Here is a 21,832-nt window from a genome sequence, read left to right on the forward strand (position 1 = left end):
ACCATAGATATGGATTTTTGAAGGGAACAACTTTTATGTGAATGGCTGTTTCCATTGATTTTATACCTTGCTGTCCAGTTTTAAAATCCCAGAAACTGTTTGATGACATTGAAAGTAGGAATCAATCTATCTGTGGCTAGTCAGTGACAGGGTATGTGTAGATAGAGAAGCTGACTGAAAAGACATTACAAAGTCAGATTATCATTTGGGAAGGAGTCAGTCACCAGGGGATGTCAGCAGAAGTTTTCAATCAGTGTGAAAGGCAAGGATAATGATTTTTCAGAGCAACTCTTTAAATGAATGTGGAGGCAATACATGAGCTGGGAGTCTGGTCTAGATAGCATGGGTTGCAGGTTAGCCACACTGTGCAAGAAGAAAGCAGCGGGGTTTTCCTGCATGAGAACGCACAGAGAAAGTCACACACTGCTCTTAATTTTCCTTTCACTCCAGTTCTCCTGTTGATATTTACTTCCTCTTTCAGGCTAACCTTTCCTTCAAGGATCTCTTTTCCCCAGTACATGCTTTAGTTAATAGGTCAGATTTTCCTAAAGTGGCCAAAACACCTGTTTAAAAGGAACATGATCCATACTATATGCTTTCCAGAGAGCTCTTGTGCTTCTGGAGAGGCTTCATGTACAACCTTGCCCTTCGAACCATGTACAAAACAGAAATGTACCAGCTCACCTGGTACCCAAAACCATCACATGCTTTACCCTGGCACCCCTGCTTTATCACTATGAAGATAGAGGCAGATATGTAGTGTTTTAAGATTTTTCTTAAAAAACAATGGTCCTATTAACCCAGTGAGGCCATTTTAGGAGCAGCTTCTCTGGCAGTCTTGTGTGCTGCCAGGCCTGGACTGACCATGAGGGTAAGAAGATCCACCCACCATTAGCTCACCAGGGCTTCCAAACTCTGTCTGCCCTCCAGCTGCTCTTCCTTCCTCCTGGGATGTAGCTGCACCAGTCTCCTGCTGGAGAGACTTGGCTTGGAGGACAGCAAATTATCTGGGAAGGCTGTGGAACCACCTTGAGGGAGCTTAAGGATGGCAAGAACCCTTTGACAGGATTTACATGGATATGATTGCTTCTTCTTTAGGGCAGGAGAATGAAAAGCCCTAAAAGACTTTGAAAGTCAAAGTCTTTCAAGTTTTCTATGGTTCTGTGATTACCAAAGGTTGTCCCAGTAAGTACTGCTTTCCTTCATCTGAAAAAGAGTTAGACTGTATCTGCTTTCATGGAATATAATTCATTCTACATTGCCTTCAGCAGGACTAGGGGCAGTACAAGGTCTTCTTACATGCATTTTTTAAGTGCTCTCTGAGTGCCTGCAATGAAATATTTCTCAATTTTACTTCATTTTCCCCCCGCCCCTCCTCTTACATGGTTTCATTCCAGCCATTCTTTACTCCGCCAGGCCGTGAATAGGCAAAACTGTTTACTTTTTTTCTGTGTACATCAATCACTCCTCAAATGAGAAACAACAGCATGTGTTTTGGTCACAAGCCTCCTCACACATGTCTCAGCCTGCTATAGGCAAGGACAATGTTGCTATTTCAACCAGGCAAAATCATCAGTTGTTATAAATCCCTGTGGGGATATGAATATGTCCAGCAGTAGTGAGAATTTTCTAATCTTTGTGTGCTTTATTTAATAGTACTATTCACAATGGATCTCTGATGAAAAGTGCCAGTAACCCTTCAATCTCTTAGACTGCTGCCTGTGCAGAACTGGGTGAGGCTTTCTTTTAAGAAGTACTTCTGTTGATTTGGCAGAATTGGACCAGCAAATTGCAGTGATGAACTGGATAAAAATGACCTGGAAAATCCCTGCCTCATGTACAGTGCTGACTGCTGAGCAATCATTGCTGTTCTGTGCTTTTTCCTTTGTGCTGGTCTGTGCATAGATATACTAGTACTAAGTTAATTCAGAGCTGGGATAGGCACAGTGGAAACCACAAAATTATAAATTCCCTCTTTTATCCTGAAGAGAAAATTATTTTCTAAGCCTTTCATTTTTGTTGTGAGGAGGGAGCAACAAGATTAGAAACTGAAGCTAGGTCAGAGTCTCTTGAGTCCTTGTGCATCTCCACGTTTGGGCACAAGAAGCTGCTCACAAGTGACTCAGCCGTATGCGTCAGAGTAATTAGGACCATTTAAAACCCAGGAAATAACAATTTTGAGGATTCAAACTCTTTCTAGTTGAAAATTTCATGGGTTCTTCTCCCTCCGAATTTTGTCTTGACTTCTGGCATCTTTCAACACCAAAGCTTCAGAGCAAAATATCTGCAGAAAGTTCTGGATTTTATATCAAGATTTTTGAAAACTACCACAGATTTCACTTGGTTCTCAGGCTTCCCGTCTTAGTTTGTCAAAATTCTTCCAAATGTCTGTGAACTTGCAGACCAGACTGCACATTCAACTTCTCATGACTCTAGTCAGGAAAATTATGCTGTCAGGAAAGTTATGCTGTTGAAATAATCATTAAAGCTATTAGAAGGAAATTTAAAAAAACAGGAAAATTTTATTCAACAGGCGTACTTGCATGTAGGCAAGATGCACCTTTTCCGTATGAAAAACTGGAATTGCTGAACAACTAGCAATGCCCTTCCACAGAGTTTGGACTGTTTATTCATGGGTGGTTCCCAAAGATTCCTCTCACCTGGTATCTGAAGCAGTGGATGGCTTACACTGTTACCGTGTAGGTTTTCTCCACTGTTTTATCACTGTGCAGATACAGGTGGGCGTGAAGTACTTTCATACTTGCCTGCCCCTATTTATAATACTCCCACGAAGTCTCTAATCTTTATTGAACAGCTTTATCTTTTACAAATAAGAAACATGAGTTTCTTACAGAGTGTACAATTGGAATAGTTGTGAGAAGTTACTGAATAACTAAGGGGAGAACCATGTTCCTTGAGCCATTGTATCAAAGCTAAACATGGTTAATGAAGAGAAGACAGCTCCTTTTTCTCTTCCTGATGTGGTTAACAAAGATCTAAGAGAGATGAAATAGCACTGTGGTTTAATTATTATTTCCCCCTCTGGAAAATTTCAGTATTTCTAGTTCTCATAATTTTCTTTTAGGGAAGTATTCCAAACTTCTCCTATGTATAAAGGATTTGGTATCACAATGATTGCAACGGCTCATAATGCTCATTATCTGCACTAACTGTTCAGAAGTGGTGCTATTTCTATTCATTAAATGAATGGAATTACAGAACATGTTCTTTGGCATTTTCCACGCATGGACTACGAGGTATGTTTCACGTGTTGATTTCTCTGTAGAAGTAAAATGGCAGTGTGTGTATACCCATTACTTGTAGCTGCTGCAGTGGGCCCAGACATTTGTACAGTGAAATATAGCCATGTGCTTTGGCTGGTAACCCAGACAATCACAGATAACCCCACTCTATCATGACTTTTTGTTTAATTTGATATTTTTCTACCTTGGGACAAAGACAAAACAATTTTTCAAAACTTTCTCCCCTTGATTTGCTTATTTTTAAAGCTACTGCTAAAAGTATAATCAGAACAGCCTCTGAGACGTGCTGGATGCTTGAAGCAGGCAGCAGAAAGTTAGAAAATATTTTCATTAGTACTGATTTCTTATTGTGCAGCACTTAGCAGCTGCTTTACTAATACATATTAATTTTAGGAGATCAGATCTACTTTTGAGATTTTTAGAGCCTGAAGCATTCTGTAGATGTTCTCAAATATATTCTTTACTCTTAATGAAGAGAAAAATAACACAGAAGGTTAAAAAAGTGGTCTCACTCTAAAACAAAGCTTGAAATCAGTCTAAAGCAGTCACACCTAATTTGAACTTCGGCTGCCTAGTAATCCAGCAGGTAAAGAAGTGGTGTTCACTACAGAAAGATAGCCTAATTTACTTTGATTTTGGAAAATCAAGCTGAAACCAACACAGCCTCGTCCTGGAGAAGATATCTGTGCTTCTCATTATTAACTGCTGTTCTGGAATCAGCCATGCTCTAGTTATTCATGTAGCCCACTTTTCCTCTCACTTCCCTTGCCTCTCAGAATCCAGGGGACTTGCAGCCAAATATTCTACTCTGACTAGGCAGTGTCATCTGAGGGGGAAAAAAGGTGATGGGGCTGCTCTGCTGCACCATTGGTGTAGCTGCTGATAAAACAGGGGGAGAAATAATGCTGGTGAGATGCAAAGCTTCAGGGCTTATGTTTTCATGTATTTGTAATAATACCAACTAAATTAAATTATCTCAAAGTATAGAGATTTATTAAACCTCTGTGTACAATGCTGTTCCAACTGGGTATTTTGGTAAGCTGCCTTTATGTAGATATCTGTACAACATAAGCTAATTCTCCACTAAGAAAGAAAATGTTTCAGATTATCCTGGGACAACGAAGGGTCATTATGTGAATTACAGAAGTATAAATTACTGTCTGTTGGTTTAACTAGTCTGGGAGAGGGGTAAGTCACCAGAGAAGCACCAGGGAAGCAGTCAGTGAGAGGATTTAAAAGCACTACCTATACTTAAGAGGTCAGGAAAACATGAAGGGTGGAGGCTTCCTCTGCTTTCTCCTATTCATTTTCTCTCTTTATTTATAGACTCAGCAGTTTTTGGCACTTCTTTCTTTGCAACAGTTCTATGATTTTCTGCAGGTGGACAGTGCTGACATATTGTAAGTATAGAGTGTCTCTTGTGGACTTTTGCTTTATTCTGTAGCTCCCCTGACCATTGTTTCTTTTAAAGAATCCCTCAAGCATGATCTCAAAAATTTATCTATGCTTTTCCTCTTACATACCAGCATCCCACTTTCCCCCTGCTGCAGGGTCTACAGTGGTGATCTGATTTATTTTCTTTAAAGGCTTTCTTATTTCTCTCTGGTTTTGGTTTTTTGTTTGTTTGATTGGTTGGTTTTTAAACTACTTTGAAATCTTGACAGGAAGAATTTAACTGCCTTCTCTTTGGGGAACAAGGTTCCCAATTAATCTGTTGTTTTTGTTATTGAGTAAAAGAAGTCACTGTGCTTGCATGTTCCAATAACCTCTCTACTTTATCTGTGTTTATCCTACTAAGTACTGCTTCACATGTTAAAAAAATATAGAAAGAAAAGAGAATTTATTTCCTAATTTTGTTTTGAATGAAAGTGAGGAAATTTTTGCTTTGACTAGTAATGACTGAAGGTCCTTGCAGAACAAGGCATTGGCTTGTGCAAAACACTGCAAGAATTAATTACACCACCTCTGATTTTAGTGTGGCAGAGGACAAGTTCAAAGTTGTATGAACAGCTGATATTTCAAGTTACCATTTTCCCTGATTTTCTCTTCAGCTTGGAAGAGTCGCTGCTATAAATAACAGGGAAGTAGAGAAGGTGGAGGAGGAAAAATGTTTGAAGGAGATGACTGACAGTGATTTAAATTTTTCTCTTTACAGGACAAGCACACTTTGAATCCTTGCTATGGTGGAAGGCCAATCCAAAGCCAGTACAGTGACTACTCAGGCACAGAAAGAGAGTCTTAAATTCCCTTGGAGAAAACTCAGTCCTTTCACCTTTCACATACAGCTTACTGTGTAAATAGAGACTTTCTTTCTTTCTTTTTCTATTTCTTTTTTTTTCTTGTTTCTTTCTCTTTTTTTTCTTGTTTCTTTCTCTTTCTTTCTCTTTCTTTCTTTCTTTCTTTCTTTCTTTCTTTCTTTCTTTCTTTCTTTCTTTCTTTTCTCTTTGATTCTTATTATTTAATTTCATACTCAGCTGACTGGTTCTCCAGCTGCATTGGACCACTACAGCTTATTAGACTTCCAACATTCATTGGCCTTAAGATTTCTTAAGATTTGAGCCTCAGTTTTTATACCTAATGAAGATGGAACAAAATTAACACAGTTCCCAGAAACCAGAGCTCTCCTCTGCTGAATTTAGCTTAGCTTGTCACATTGTATACAAAGTACATTTATTTAACTGCAAGGCTATTTTAGAAGGAATTTATTAATGTTTCTAAGTTGCTTCAAACAGGAAAGCCAAATGAAAGTGCCATGTGTACGTGTACTCCCTAATTAACAGAACAGTCGTAGTACAAATCTCCAAGTCTGAGCTGCACCATGATTAACGGTGAGCTCCCATTAAGATTAATGTCTGATGCGTTGTTGTGCTCTTGGAAGGTTCATTTCTGCAAGATGAGTTTTGTATTCTGGTACTGGTTGTATACATAACAAAGAAGTATTTTCAATAAAGGATGATGTTGAAAAGTGAATTTCCATTTTTATTAGTAAAAGGCTGCAGGGAGAAGTAAGTATAGAAGGCTATATCATGTGGACTACTCTAGAAGCTGTCAACAGAAAAAATCAAATTTTTCTTCTATGGAAAAATGAACAGTTAAAAATTTGGTTTTTATCTGAACTGAAAATGTTTCTATTTTAAAATTTCCAGCAGAATATAAACTTGTACAAGTTGTAATTCTGAAAAAAAAAAATTTTGTTAACTATTTAAACCATTAGAAGATTGTGATTATGTACAATAATGTGAGTTTGCATTCTATGTTTATATATGTATATGGTATTTGTAATGAATATCCTGAATATTTGTATAATGATACTTATGTAATCTCAAAATTATAAGGCTGCAATGACATTTATCAGACCTAAAATTATATATTAAACCTGAAATAATTTACTTTTATTTTTCCCATAGGATGAAAGGAGTGGTTTAAATGCCTCAGTTTTGACCAGAGTGCATTCAAAACAGTGGTGAAAAAACTCCTGACCTTTCAGGGAGGCCTTAACATTTTTACATTTTTCTGCTGAGAGGAGACAGTGTAAAAAAGCTAAAGAACACATGTCAGAGCAAGCACTGAAGTTTGGCAGAAGTGCTGAACTTCACACACACAATACCTCCCAGGAATCGGCTGGGAGCCCACTGAAGTCAATGGGAATTTTTGACTGGTTGCAATGTGTGTTGGATCTGATCCAAAAAGGCTCTGTTCAGCAAAATACTTAGGTGGATTTTACTTCAGGCATGAGCTTAATGAGACTTTAGCAGGTACTTAAAAGTCATGCACACTTGCATTTTTTTTTAATGCCGACTCAATTTTTTTGAATTTATTAGTTCTCTACCATGTGATTTGCTGCAAAGTAATAGTGAGAGAAATCTTGAAGCAGTGTTCTTTAGTTGTCTAAATACACAGAGAAAACAAAGTTCAAGGGAGATGCTGGGATACACTTCTCAAAGGAACCACAAAAAAGTCAACTATTTCAGAATGGGAAGTGAGAAAAAGCAGACATTATAACCATGGGATTTTCCAAGTTTTTAAATATGAGGCCAAATTTGCTCTGTGGTAGGACTGAAAGATCAAAGCAAAGAAGGTATAAATTGGCATATCAATCACTCAGATTAAAGGTTTGATTCATAGTGTATCTGCTCCAGAAGTGGAAAAAAAAATGAGAAACGGCATTTAATAAAAATTTTGGTCTCTGGATTGCAGTAACTTTTATGCCAAAGCCTGCTTCACCCACAGTAGATCTATTTGCATGTGAGATATGGATTATAGTTTTAATTTTGAAAATAGGAGCAGGAGAACTGCTTAAATACCTGTAGAAATTGTAGAAATTAGCTAAAAATGCAGCCTTGTGGATTTCAGCAGCTAGAAGCTATTGGAATAAGATTGAAATTTTCAAAGAGAACATTTTCTTTCTGACATTAAAAAAATATATAGTCTTGGGTTCTGTGGGGAGAAAAGTAGGTATGAAGTTGGTAATAAATTGATGGATTAGAATTGAATTCCCAGATCTGGATCTAGGCAGGATTCAGAATTCAAACCTCATGGTATAGGCTGAAATCTGAAGTCTGATGACACAGCACTTGAGTAAGATAGGATTTGAATTCAGTGGTAGAACTGATATTCTGAAGGGATATTTTTTGTTTATTAGCCAGTGTGATCTTTTCATGTCCCTCAATAAATTGAGACTCTTAAGTCAGTATATTGTTTTTGTGGTTTTAGTTTAGCCCTTTTACAGTGATTTGGTTCTGTGGACCTGTTTTACTGCTCTGATGCAGACATGTTTATTATGTAGTGAAAACTGGATCACAAATATCTACTAGGTTTTCTTTGTACCACATTAGAGGGGTTTGTAAGTGTAGTCACCACATTAGCATCCTGCTCTTCTGGTAGCCAAAATATTTTTGCAATTTTATCACAGTACTCAAGATGAATCACTAGCCACCCTCGGGGGACGCTTCCATCAGATCCATTGTCATTTTCTGGAATGACAGTCCTGCAGTGTGAAACCTGAGAAACAATAAACCCCTAATAAGGGTAATCAGAAAGCTCAGCCCTTGCAGGACCACATTCTGAGGTCGGGTGACTCACGTAAAAGCAATCCAGGCAGTCATGAGACAAAGTTTTTTGTAGCCACATCAGCTTTCCAGCATTTGCTGCAGTTCCCAAGTCTGACTTGTGCTCATTGTGCTCTTTGTCAGATTTATTAATGCATTGTTCTGGGTTTTAAATTACAGCCCTTAGCAATCATGTTCATACAGATCTGTAGCAGGCAGCGGAGAAGTCTTAGAAGCAGAAATAAGCACACACATAGTCTCTGCTCTCTGCAGGATACTGCTTGCTTAAAACAACTCTATTTTAAGATTGAAACTTTCTATGAAGTTATCAAGTTTATCCCTTCCATTTTCCATTTCACAAGCCTGTACTGCAGTTCTGGCTTATGTCTTTTATCCCCAGGAAGCAACCTGCCATTCCACTGCGAGGATGAGACATTCCTCCAGGCTGGGTTTACTGCCTTGCTTTCTTTTACCTCAAATCATTTCCAAATCAGGAATTTTAATCAAGTTGATTAAATCAGATTTGATTTAGGAAGAGCACTGGATTTTAGTTCATACTTTTGAATTTAACCACAGCAACTTAAGACATGACTGGCTTCATGCACCCATACTTTCTCTCTGCTCTGTCCTTTGTCCTTTTCTCATGCTTACAGTAGCTAGTGAACCACAACTGTGTTACTCTAAATCACAGTCCTGTGTTTTTAAATTGTTTAGGAAGTTTTGTGTACAGTATGAGACTGGGAAAGCCTAGGAATGGATGCATAACTTCCCTGCTGTTCCCCTTCTGGGGAACCACAGGGACTTACACTGCTGCAGATGAATCACCACTGCTTGATGCTCACAAACATTTGAATTATATTTATTTAAAGACTGTGAATAAAACTAAGGGTATCAATAGTTCCCCCAGGAAAAAAATGAAAACTACTAATAGATAACTGATACAATAAATAATAAATATATTATAAATATCATTAGTTCATACACATAAAGCTACACATGGTTAGTGGAAGTTCTGTACCAGATGAAGGGTAAGTGACATGTGGACATTTATACAGAAAACAAAATAATTTGCAGATGTCTCTGGGTAATATAGGATGGTTTGGACATAAGCAGGGCAGCTACTTCTGTGTCCTTCATGCACAAGAAATATGGCAACCACCATCTCAATGTGCAGCGATTGAAGCCACTGAAACAACTTCTCAGATGTATCTGGGCTTTACAGAACAACCTCAAGTCACCAGGAGACAGACACCAGAAGTTTTCCTACCCAGTGTGAAAGGAAAAAGGGGATTTTCATCTCTGGAACCACGGAGTGGCAAATTCTGAAAGCACAGCAGTTGCTAATACTAGTTACTAGTGTTTTCTTTACAGAATAAATGTATAGTGGTCAAAGAAAAGCAGGAGAGGAAGCAGCATTCATAGGTGAATGGATGTGCTGTGTCTGTTTCAGAGAATCATTATGCTGGACTTCCTCATCCCACAGAAATGTGACTTGGAAACTTTACCAAAGCTCCTAATTGGAGCACTTTTTGGAAATGATGCTTCAACTGGGCACAGCGTATAAAGAAGGAATGAGGAAGCTCTCAATAGCAGCTTTTTAGCTGAGATAGCTTTTACTGGGTTTCAGCAGTTTCACTGGCTCAGAAACATGAGGTACAGGACAGTTTTCCATCTGCTAGAAGCAAACTTTTTGTGATCAAGTAATTTTTATTTCACATGCCAAGATTAAGGTACAAGAGATGCCACTGTTACAGGTGGTTGTAACAGTGTGTACTGTATAAAGGTGTATAATTTTGATGTATTTTTATTTTACAGACTAAACTGCATCTGTCCTTACTTAATCCATCTGTAAATTAAACACTTCTTTCAAATATCTGTGAATGGTAGCTTTTAGGACCTAGGATTTGTGCATGAAAATAATATTTGGACCTGGAATGGAGGACTGAAGTCTGGCTTAAGTAACACTTAACCAAACACAAAAATCATAGCATAAGCATAATGTCCAAGACATTCAATATTTTGTCTGCTGTATGACATCTGAGGGCACTGTTAGCCCCGACTGTCTCTGCCTAGCCTGCCTTGGGGCTTTTCCCATGGTTCTGATAGCCCAGGATGTCATTTAAGCTGTTTCCTGAGCTGTTTCCCAGGTGGTTATTTTGAATTGTTATGATTTCATGGGATGATCCCTTACTTGTCTCAAGTCACTCACCTGCATTTATTAGGTGATCACTAGGCCATCGAAGGGACCTCTTTGTTGTAGCCCAGTCCTTCTGAGGTGCCACAGGCTGGTTCCCCCTCATCAAGGGCATGGCCAGTAATGGGATTGCCTTTAGGTCTTGGCTTATCCCCCATTCTCTGCTCCCAAAAGGTCTCCCTTCTTACTGACCCAAAGCCAGATGGCTTCACAGAGTGTTCTGTGCTCACTGATACTCTCCATCAGTGCATTGGATTTGCATGGCCAGGTTTTGGCAGTGGGGTCTACAGGGGTGGCTTCTGTGAGAAGCTGCCAGAAGGTTCCTCTGTGTCTGACAGAGTCAATGCCAGCAGGCTCCAGGATGGACCTGTCCTTAGCCAAGGCTGAGTCAATTAGCCACAGCAATAGCACCTTGGTGATAACATATTCAAGAATGAAAAAACATGGTTGTTGTGAAGAAATTGTAGCCAGAGAGGAATGAGAATATGTAGAGGGACAACTCTGCAGGCACAAGGGTCAGTGCAGAAGGAGTGCTCTGGGCACTAGAGTTGTGAATCCCCTGCAGCCCATGCTGCAGCCCATGGTGAGGCAGCCGTGCTCCTGCAGCCCTTGGAGGTCAACAGAGGTGCAGAGATCCACGTACAGCCCCTGGAGGGCACCCAGTCGACAGGTGAATGGATGAGAGGAGGCTGTCACCCTGTGGGAATCCTGTGCTGGAGCAGGGGACTGGAAGACACGTGAAGACCCATGGAGAGGGACCCACGCTGAACCAGTTCATGAAGAACTGTCTCCTGTTGAAGGCAGCCCACACTGGAATGGGGGAAGGACTTCCCTCCACGAGCAGTAGCAAAAACAACCTATGATGAACTGACCCTGACTCCCATTCTCTGTCACCCTTGTGCTGCTGGGGTGGAGGTGGCAGAGCCTGGAAAGAAGGGAGGGGCTGAGGGAAAGGTGTTTTTAGGATTTTTTTTTATATTTCTTGCTATCCTGCACTGATTTTGATTGGAAATAAATTCAATTAATTTCCCCAAGTGAAGTGTGGTTTGCCCATGACAGTAATTGGTGATTGATCTCTCCTTCCCCTTATCCCAGCTCATGAGTCTTTGGCTATATTTTCTCTCCCCTGTCCCGCTGCAGAGGCGGGTGATGGAGTGGCTTTGGTGGGTACCTGGAGTCCAGCCAAAGCCAAACAACTATAATCAGTCTCCCATAAAATGAGTGGGCATTGTTTTGAGATTTTGGTAAGATCATTGTTATGCTTATGAATGGAAAAGCATCGATTTTGATTCTACATGGCTCATTGATACTCGTATCTTTTTAATTCAAGAAGACAACAGAAATTGATGCAGAGTGAGACCCCAAAAGCTGATTGTGAATTTAAAATATGTCATTTCTTATTAAACACAGGGTCTATATCTATAAAACTATATTTGAGCACGTTTTTCAAGCACAGGATTATCTCTCTTTGTTTTGACCACATTGCAGTTTCCTTTAAAATCTGAAATCAGCTTCAAAGTATCTCAGTCTTAGAAATTCTGAACTCTGCAGCTTTGGAAGGCCCTTCTCTGCTCTCAGCTAAGGTTAAAATGCAACCAAGAAACAGCTCTTGTGTAAGAAAAGAGACCAAATAACAAGTGTACTTCAAAGGAAATTTGAAAAATAATCATTCTATAATCTCTCTAGCAACACTCACATGAACACTGAGAAAAACCCTTCAAGATTTTTCTTTCAGCACACTCAACAACATGGTTAAATATGGGATTGCCAAAACTAAATGAAGGAATCTTGATGGCACTTATCTCACAAGGAGCAGCTTGAAATTCACAGCACCTGGAGGCTGTTGTTTTCATGCTGTTTTGTAAGCGACACCATGGGAAAGTGGTAAGCTCTCTTTTAGAGTTGGAACTGTGGTAACAAACTGTTTGGAGTTAATTTGAAAAAATGTTATCAGCAGTAGGTGACTGGTCAACCAGTGGGGGATTTTTCATAATCTTGTAACCTGGGATATACCTGTGCTGCAGGTGCAACACAAAATTCTCTCCAACAGCTTAATACACTAAGTACTGCTAGAAATTTAGAGCTGGGGTCAACCTGCCAGTAACCCAATAAGAGGGTAACTGTGGTTGCTTTTTTGAAAGGCAGTTACCCAGCCTGGTGTTGCCTTGTTCTCCTTATTACCTGCACCTAAAATGCTGAATTTAAATTCTACTTCTGTCACAATTGTTTTGTGGCTGCAGTCCCTACTGTCCTTGGCCTAAATTTATCCTCAAATGTACAAGTGCAACTCTACAGTACATTAGCAGAAATCAATTAAGCCTCTCTCAATTTATGGCAACTGAAAGCTGAATTTGACCAATAAACTCTGCTGACCCTCTAAATGCCTGAATCAAATGTAGTGCTGCTGTTCTAGTTTAAGCCAGAAGAGTATTTAGCTATGTATCAGAAAATCAATTAAGTGAAGCCTTCAAATAATCAGAGCTAACCTGTTATCTTGACAAGCACATGGAAACATGTATCAACACAATTATAATAAGGAAAAAGTATAAAAGTGGGTATGAAGCTACACTAGTTTTACATGTATGGTAGTTGGAAATAGAGAGGAATATCCACAGAAACTCACATTCTTCTAAACAAATTATTTTATCTCCAGGAACTATTTTTTGAAAAAGCTCTATATTAGGATGTGTCTCTCTGATATGATAGCTTCAATATTCTTGATTAATTAAACCACTTTGAGTAATTTCTGCTGGATGATTTATATACAACAGAGGAATATTTAGATGTCCCAAATTAGACATATAACAATAGGAATATGTAGGGCTGAGAAGGAGTGATATGGATGGTGTCAAATACCTCTTCAGAGGCAAATGGCTCAGGATAAGGTGAAATTGGGGAGTATACAAGTCTGCTCAGATTTAAATTAGGAGAATCTGAAGGGAAGTGTATAGTCATTAAATGAAACATCAGCATCAAGACCTCCAAATATCTCACACCATCACTCAAAAGCTGTTACTTTATTCAGTAAAGCCCATTGAAATCCTTGTACATTTTTTCAGCTAACAGCTTCCATCTTTAACTCAATTGCTAATTGTTTCATAATGAAGCTCACATATTTTCTTACTGAGAGTAAAAGAGGAAGTGTTTTTACTTTGAAGGGTAAGTCACAATAATGCTTCAGTTGATTGAATAGTGTTTCAGGAAGGGGTTGAGAAAGCTTTGAGAGGCTTTTGCTATAGTGCTTCCTGATATTAGATTTATTGTGTTCTTCTGACTGCAGTGATATAATTAGATAGCTCTTTATTTTAGATTGATAGGTCTCTATTATACAGAGATAAAAGCATACCCCAAAATCAATTAAATAAAGCTTTTTGCTTTAGCTGAAGCATCCAGCTAAAGTCAGTGCTCTTTTTATAAGCTACCTGCCTAGAGTTCTGCTTCTCCAAACAGCTGTTTATTACAAAACAACTGGCTCTGGAGGTCCAGAGACTGAGGGTGGTGTAGGACAAAGTGGTTCACTCGTATGGCTTAGGTTCTGGGCAAAGGTCCTGTGGTGGAAGCTAGAGATAGAGTATCATTTCTATAAGGAAAGGCTGCCAGCTGAAACGTTGATATTCAGTGATTAATTATTTTCTTCTTCCCTCCTGCCAGGATTATAGTATCAGCTGATGAAGAGATAATTATATACATAATTAATTCTTCATATTCACCCTTCTTCTATGGACTTTTTTTGTATATGATGAAGTCACAGACAAAGTTTCCACTTTAGGTGGGGTTTTTTGTTTTTTTTTTAGTGTTTTTTTTAACAATTATATATAACATAAAGGTCAGCAGTCATGTGCTAAGTCAGAACAAGGTTCTCCTCTTTTTTTTTTTTTTCTTTTAACTGAAGTGATACAACAAAGCTGTCAGGTAGAGGAGGAATATTTTCTACTAGCATGTCCAGTCACAACAGATTGTAAAGCATGTGAAATGAAAAATTGTTATAAAAATGAGTAAACTGATACTGTGATTATAGCATACATTTCTCAAATTAAAATAGCTGGTGAATTTCATACAATGTGCCTTCCATACAATGAAATAGCAAACTAAAACAGTAAGGACTTTCAGGGCAGTAGCCTGTATAACATATTCAAAGGATCTCACTGCTGAATCAGAACACTTTGTGTGATCAAGATCTTCATCTCTTCCTTCTGGTTGTATTTTAACAATTTCTAAGAGCAAATTATTTACTAACAAGATTTGTGAAAAAGATTGGGAAGAATATACAGCACACCTGGAGACCAGTCCTAGATATAAAGTCTGGGCCATTTGACAGATGGAAGGGAGGGCAATATTTTTTTTTTAAATAACAACAACAAAACAAATAAAAAATAAACAAACAAACAAAACTCAAGAAAAGGATGTTTAGATTCTCAATTCCCAGACAAATGAAGTTGTGGAAGCTGGGCATCTGCTTTCCTGAAAATAGCTCCTCTGCTCAGAACACAACTCTCACGGCCCTCAGTAGTTATAAAGTACTTTGCAATTCTTCAGATCAGAGACTGGGCATGGAGAAAATCAGCTGGCAAATAGACATTTAAAAGACTGTGCATTGATCATCTGTAGTGGGAAAACGTTTGGCTCAGTGGTATATTGAGTGTCACAGAAAATATTCAGTGCCGAGGGATAATCTTGCTTTTATCTCTCAGCTCTGCAACTCCTTGCTGCTTGTTTACTTTCTTATCACATTGTCTCACACACCTCCAGCATCTGTTCTGGTTTTGCATCTCAGTTTCTGCTTTTCTTACTTGCTCTAAAATTGTCTGCTTCTTTTTCCATCACTCTGGGTTTCCTGGGTCTTTTTAGAGCAGCCACTGAGTCGTACTGCTGCTGCAGCAGGTACTATCCCATGGCTGATGCAGTTCCAGGGAAAGTCCTGCTCAGGCTTTTGAGCAGAGAGGATAGAGTATTATAGGTTTAGCTATCAAACCACTGCACAGATACCAATGGAAACATTTAGGGCCTATCAACTAGTTTGAGTGGACATTCAAAGCAGAAAAAAACCCATTATTGGAGGTCCATGTGAAGATCCTGCCCTAAAAGACATTCTTGAAAAGCTCTACCATGGTGCTTCTGCCACACTGTTTAATTTCCGAGGGAGTCACTTATTTACTTCTGAAAAACAAGAATGAGAAATGCTTCAGTATAACAGGTAAAAGTTGAAAGACGTGTAAGTAATTGATTGTAGAAAGGATAGAAAAAATACTTCAGTACTGGCTTTGCAGAGAGAAATATCTCCAGACTAATACATATTTATATTTTCAGATTTCCATAATTCTTCTTTTACTTTTTTTCTTTCCCCCCTCTGTATTATTTTAGTACTTGTTGCATGATAAGAAAACAGAATGGGAGGAATTTCTGCCATCCAGTTCATGTGTGAGCAGATGCATATGTGAACATATGCATTTCATATAAAAGTAAATAAATCTGTGCTGAGGTGTACATATATGCACATATCTATAAATTCAATGCAAGCAAGGTATAAGTGGGAGAGGGTTCTGCATTCAACAGCCTTATCAGATGTAAACCCATTTTATTAGCCATGGGTACTGTCAGCAGTCTTTTTAATGAAGTTAGTTTATATCTTGCAACAGATTAAAGTCAAATATGATACTCAGGAGTCTCCATCTCTGCCTACAGTTAAACATTGCAACGTGAAGCAATATTTGCAAAACACCATCATATGCAGTAGTCTCCTTCTTTGACGTTAGCTTAGATGTTTTACTCCTAACTGGACTTTAGAACACGAAGAATATTTTGTATTTAAATATTCTCATCAATATGTTCACTCTCTGATAGGAAAATAATGCTGATAAAATTAGAATACTAATTATATACATCAGCTTGTACTTGTCAAAAGCAAGTACTTAAGCACTGAAAAGTGCTTAAGTACTTGCTTTTGACAAAGAGAAGGGAAACACCCAAAATGCCCAAATAATTATCTTGGGTTATTTTTCCATCTCTCTGCAACAGTTCCAACAGTTCTGTTGTTGATGTTGCTTCCTTAGAGGACATTGATAAACAGAACAAGAAATTTAATTATGTTTGTGGTATTTGGTGCAGTTCTACATAGTCATGTTTTCTAGTTTTTCTGGGATGAAGTTTTTGGCTGTGAATTCAAAGTAGGTCCCAATTTCATGTTTGTCTGTGATTTGTAAGAACTCTCTTTGAATTAATGGTCAGCTCAGAAGCTTATCTCATCTCCTACTCAGCTTGAGCCAGAAAATTTGATCTGCAAAGTACTATGTTCCAAGATGAAAACGACAATCTTCTCTGCCAAATTTTATTTAAATTAAGTTAAAAACTGCCTTTATATTAATGCTGACCAGTCATGGTTGTTTCAAGTGTGTTTATGGGTCAACAGCTTTTCACTTCTGCCAGGTTCCTATTAGAACTTCTGCAAGGTATTTCTGTCTTCTCTGATGCACCCTCAGAAACATTGATTGCTAGAAATACAGATGTCTTGAAACTAGTGGGTGAAGTAAAACCATGATTTAATTCCAAAATTTATTTGAGAATTTGTTTTATTTTCCAACGTACTTGTCCTCCTTGTAAAATTACATCCGTTGGATTATGCTTCCTACATTAAATTTTAATAAGTGGAACTGCAGTGCAAATTTTGTTTTGCAAGTATCTTGGAGGTAATTAACTGTTATTATCTTTTCCCAGTGGAAAATATAAAAAAAAAAAAAAAAAGAAGAAGTATTTCTAGTGGTCTTCAGTTGCTCAAGCAGACTGCCAAAATTCTTTGTGTTCTGTTAGCTGAGATCTAATTTTTTGTCCTTCTGTAGGATGCAACTAATATGTGATTTTTAAATGAATAAGTAACAAGGTGGATTGTGCTCGGTTTATTCTCTCCCCCAATACCTTTGCAGATGTATTATGTGAGCCAGCAGGAACAGAACCTCACTTCCATACCAAAAATGAATGAAATTTGCAACTTCTTTCTTTGTTCTGAAGTAATTCTCAGACAATGCTCCTAAATAGGTACAAGGAAAATGTTTTGTCTTGATTTTTACTACATAACAGAATTATTTGGAGGGAAAAAATACTTACATTTTCTATCTCTTTTTAATCTCAAACATTATAAAACTGTTTTGGTTCACCAGCTCCTTTAAAAACCACAAATTTTGGTTACTACTAGTCTATATTTAGTCACTGGCTTTGTTTCCAGATGACACAGGTGGTCTAAAAAATGGAAGTAATTTCTCCAAGCAGAAGAATCATTACTAATCTAAGTCACACATATTTGCTACAGGACACAAAGAGGAGTTGAAAACAAACTCTTTAACCTACTCATGGTAGGAAATCATGAGGATATAGAAGAGAGTTGGAATTTTACATTTTGAGAGCATGAGCTTGCACAATCAATACACCAAGGGCAGCTGGTTGTTGATAGGCAGGCAATAATCCAGATTCTCCAATCCTCATGTTCTTCCATCATGTCTCCACTTGGAAAAAATATGAGAAATTTAAGAGTTTGTGGTGGTATCTTGGGAAGAGTGGGTGAAAAACAAGAGAGAACAGTTCTGTAAGAAATCAAACTCTCATTCACCTTGAACAGTTCTTTTAGCAGCTGGAATCTCAGGTGAAATGTTACCTCTCTCCATTGCTTCCTCTTTCCAAGTAAGAAATGTTTTGTACATTATTACTGCACTTAAAATTAGAATGTGTGGTTTTGTTGGATTTTTTTTTCTGCAGGAACTTCTCTCAAAAGGCCACCAGACTATCAAAAACCACCCAAGGTAAAATAATTCAATATGGGAGGAAGCAATAAATTTTAGGGGTTGTGGATTCCATTTGGGCATATGTTATGAGAATCCTGTAAATATTAGTTATGATGAGGATTCCAGCACACATGATTATAAAAGCTGGATCCAGACAGTAAGAAATCCTGCACAATGTAGTCTGATATCTTAGAAATATAAATTTGAATGTGAAATCTCTTTTAGCAATAGCATTTTTTGTTTGTTTTGTAAATGGCTGTTACTGTTCCCTGTAAATGTCGTCTTCATATTTTAGGCTTTTAAAAATTTGCTCAAAGAATGGGAAAACATGCAATATATGATTGCTCTTTGGAACTGCTTGAACAAAATCTTGGATTCTTGGATGTTCTCATCCTGCTCTTCTAGATTTTATCACTCTACTGGAGCTGGAAATGTGTGTGTTTAACATAGTGTAGCAGTCACAGGATCATTTAAATTTTGAAAGTGAAAAAACCCCTATGTATTATCAATAGAATATTAAACTTTTTTTTTATAGGAGGGGCTAATATAACTGCTGACTAAGTGTCCAAATAGCATATTTAGTAATTTTTCTTTCTTCATTTGTATTAGTTATTTGATAGATTTTGGTAGGGTTTTGGTATTCCTAAACCAGTTTTAGAAATGCCAAGAAAGGAAAATGAAACTGAAACCCCAAACTCCTAACCAATGTATATTCAATTTCTAAGAATGAAAAATGGTTTTAGTATGTGTAATGCTTGGGTTTTTATCAAAACACCTGTATTTTTACTTCTTGATTTGCTTACAAGTTAAAATATCTATTGGTGAAAGAATATTTCTTAGTAGCAGCAGTAAATGCAGACAAAATTATGCAAAGGAGAGTAATCTGAACACTATTCTTCTAACAGTACTTTTAAACTCCTGTAGTCATGACAAGAAATAAAATCAGTGTCATTTAATTTAGGGAACACCTGCATACCTCTTCAGGTATCTGAATTTTCTTTGTGAGTAAGACTTTTTTGACCTATTGAGTAAAGAGAATTACTAATTTGAACGAAAGACATGGGTTTTAGAAGTCAAAGATTGTAACACTGTAATGTCACTGTAAATGTGAGGCTTTGATTTGCAATGCAGAGACAATAATCATACTCTTTATAGTGCTACTAATAAAGAGATACCTATATAGAATATGGAGACCCATCTAAAGCCAGGAAATTTATGGACCATGATGTGGACACATACAATCAAACTAAGTCTATCTCAAAATTAAGTGGTTATGCAGAATGAGCAAAAGGCTTTCTTTCCAGGCTGGATGCACATCTTAAGACTTCTGGTTTTTGTAATGAAGTACAGCTTTTAGCTGATCTCAGGGTCTGTTTTATTTTCTCATTTATCTTGCCTTTTTTTGACTTTGGTATGTGAAGCACCCAATCAATCATGAGCATCTGTTCAGCTGACTCATCTGCTCTGAGATGGCACATTGGCTACATGTGTCAGCTGTGGTCAGGTGTTTTTTTTGGCAGTCTTCTTTTAGGCAGAAGTGAGCAAGTTACCTCATCTTATTGTTGTTCCTACAGGAGGGAAGGTGTTGTGATCACTGAGGTATGCAGGTGAAAGGCAAATTCCATAAATGACACAGAAGTTGGCTGCAGTCTACTTGTGTTTAAATGTGACTGTCTGACATTTGTTCTTTGCTGACCCCTGCAGATTGCCTCCAGTTTTGAACCCCTGGATTTCTGATGTTGCGCACCTCCTTGCCATCATATATGAGGTCATCTAATCTTGAGAGAAAATCTTTAAATTCTTTTTTTGCCAGAAACAATAACCTTGACATTTTCTCTTTTACCCTTCACATTGAATAGTGACGTTGACTGGTGTTGCAAAAGTATATTAGATTGTTATGAACTTAAACCATAATTGCATCAGGCTGTAACTGATAACAATTCAGGGCTGAAGCAGGTTTGTACCAATTACTGGGAATTCTGGCATGAAGGAAGCATGCAGTGTAGAAAGATGGGGAAACCCACTTATCCTATTTCTAATTAGATAATGACTACAGGGGAAAAAAATGAAAGCAATGCATTAAACCCAGTTCTATTGTTTTAGGATTTCTGTGTCAACACCTTGAGTGTTCACGTAGTGATCCAGGGGGATCCAATTTTCTTTAACTGAGGTGATCATAAGGTTGTTTCTATGGTATTTGAATTTGCTCACTTGTATGTCTTTGAAGCTCTGGAATTGGCTTATCCCTGCTATTTGGACAAATATTAGGTTGTCATGCAGCAATGAAAAGCAAAATGCTGTGACTGTAAATATTTTAATTGACATTTTTGTCTCCATTAAAAGCTGTTTTCTCATTACACTAGTGTAAATCTTCAGCATCTCCACGCTTTGCTTCCACTTTTACCATTGAACTGAGAATGAGCTTTTCTGACAGATATTTTCTGTCCTACTGCATGCATATTTTATTTTATTTTGGTTTTGCTTCCACATTTGGGAAAGTTTCAGGAAGTGTTGGGCTGAAAGGTACAGATTCGTTGCATTAAAGTTATTTACTATTATTAATAATAAATTGATATTGCAGAACTGTCATGTCCAACTAGATTAAGGTTTAATCAACGTTGTGCCACTGCACAGAATACCTGGTGTTGTTCTTGACCCTGGAACCAACAAACCCTGCTCACAAGGGTGAGTGGTCAGGGTAGTGACAGATTCTGCGTGTTGAGCTGTTGTGTGTGAATTGTTCACCTCTCTTCTACACTGTTATTAATATTGTTGTTCTTACTGTTCATTTCTTATCACATTGTTTCTAGCAAATTTTTCCTATCTGCACAAGTGATATTTAACTTTTGCACCTCCGATTCCCCTCTCCAGCCCTTTGCAGAGGGAGACGGAGAGGGAGGAGGAAGTTAATGAGCAGTGCATGGTTTGGACTGTTCTCAGGGGAACAATAAATTGGGGAAGAACATCAGATTGGGGAATACCATTCCTAAACCATGACAGTTTAATAGGTATTTTGGGAATAATATCTTCTATGTCTTAGTACAAAGCCCTTGTTTATTTAGCAAGATGCTGCAAAAAATATCATGTCTTTCTTTTGAGGACTGGGTACTGCTTTGTACTTGCTTCATCTTGTGCTGGGGTATGTTAAATTTATTTTGTTGTCTGTTGATTTTTGTCTCTTGTTCTATTCACATCAGACTGGTGGACTGTCTGAAGAATGCTTTTTTTTAGAATAGAATAGAACATAATAAAATATTTTAAGTTGTGAGTGATCTATAATGCTCAACTTGTCTGACTGCTTGACCACTTCAGGGGTGATCAAAAGTTAAAGCATATTATTAAGGGCATTGTCCAAAAGCCTCTTCCACACTGATAGGCTTGGGGCATCAACCAACTCTCTAGGAAGCCTGCTCCTGTGGTTGACCACCCTCCCTATAAAATAAAAAATCCTTCCTTATGTCCAGTATAAACCTCCTCTGGTACAGCTTTGAACCTTTCCCATGTGTCCTATCATTGGATACCAGGAAGAAGAGCTCAGCACCTTCCTGTCCCCTTCCC

Source organism: Onychostruthus taczanowskii, unplaced genomic scaffold (genome assembly GCF_017590055.1).
Source record: "Onychostruthus taczanowskii isolate IOZ18803 unplaced genomic scaffold, ASM1759005v1 scaffold37, whole genome shotgun sequence".
Lineage (NCBI taxonomy): Eukaryota > Metazoa > Chordata > Aves > Passeriformes > Passeridae > Onychostruthus > Onychostruthus taczanowskii.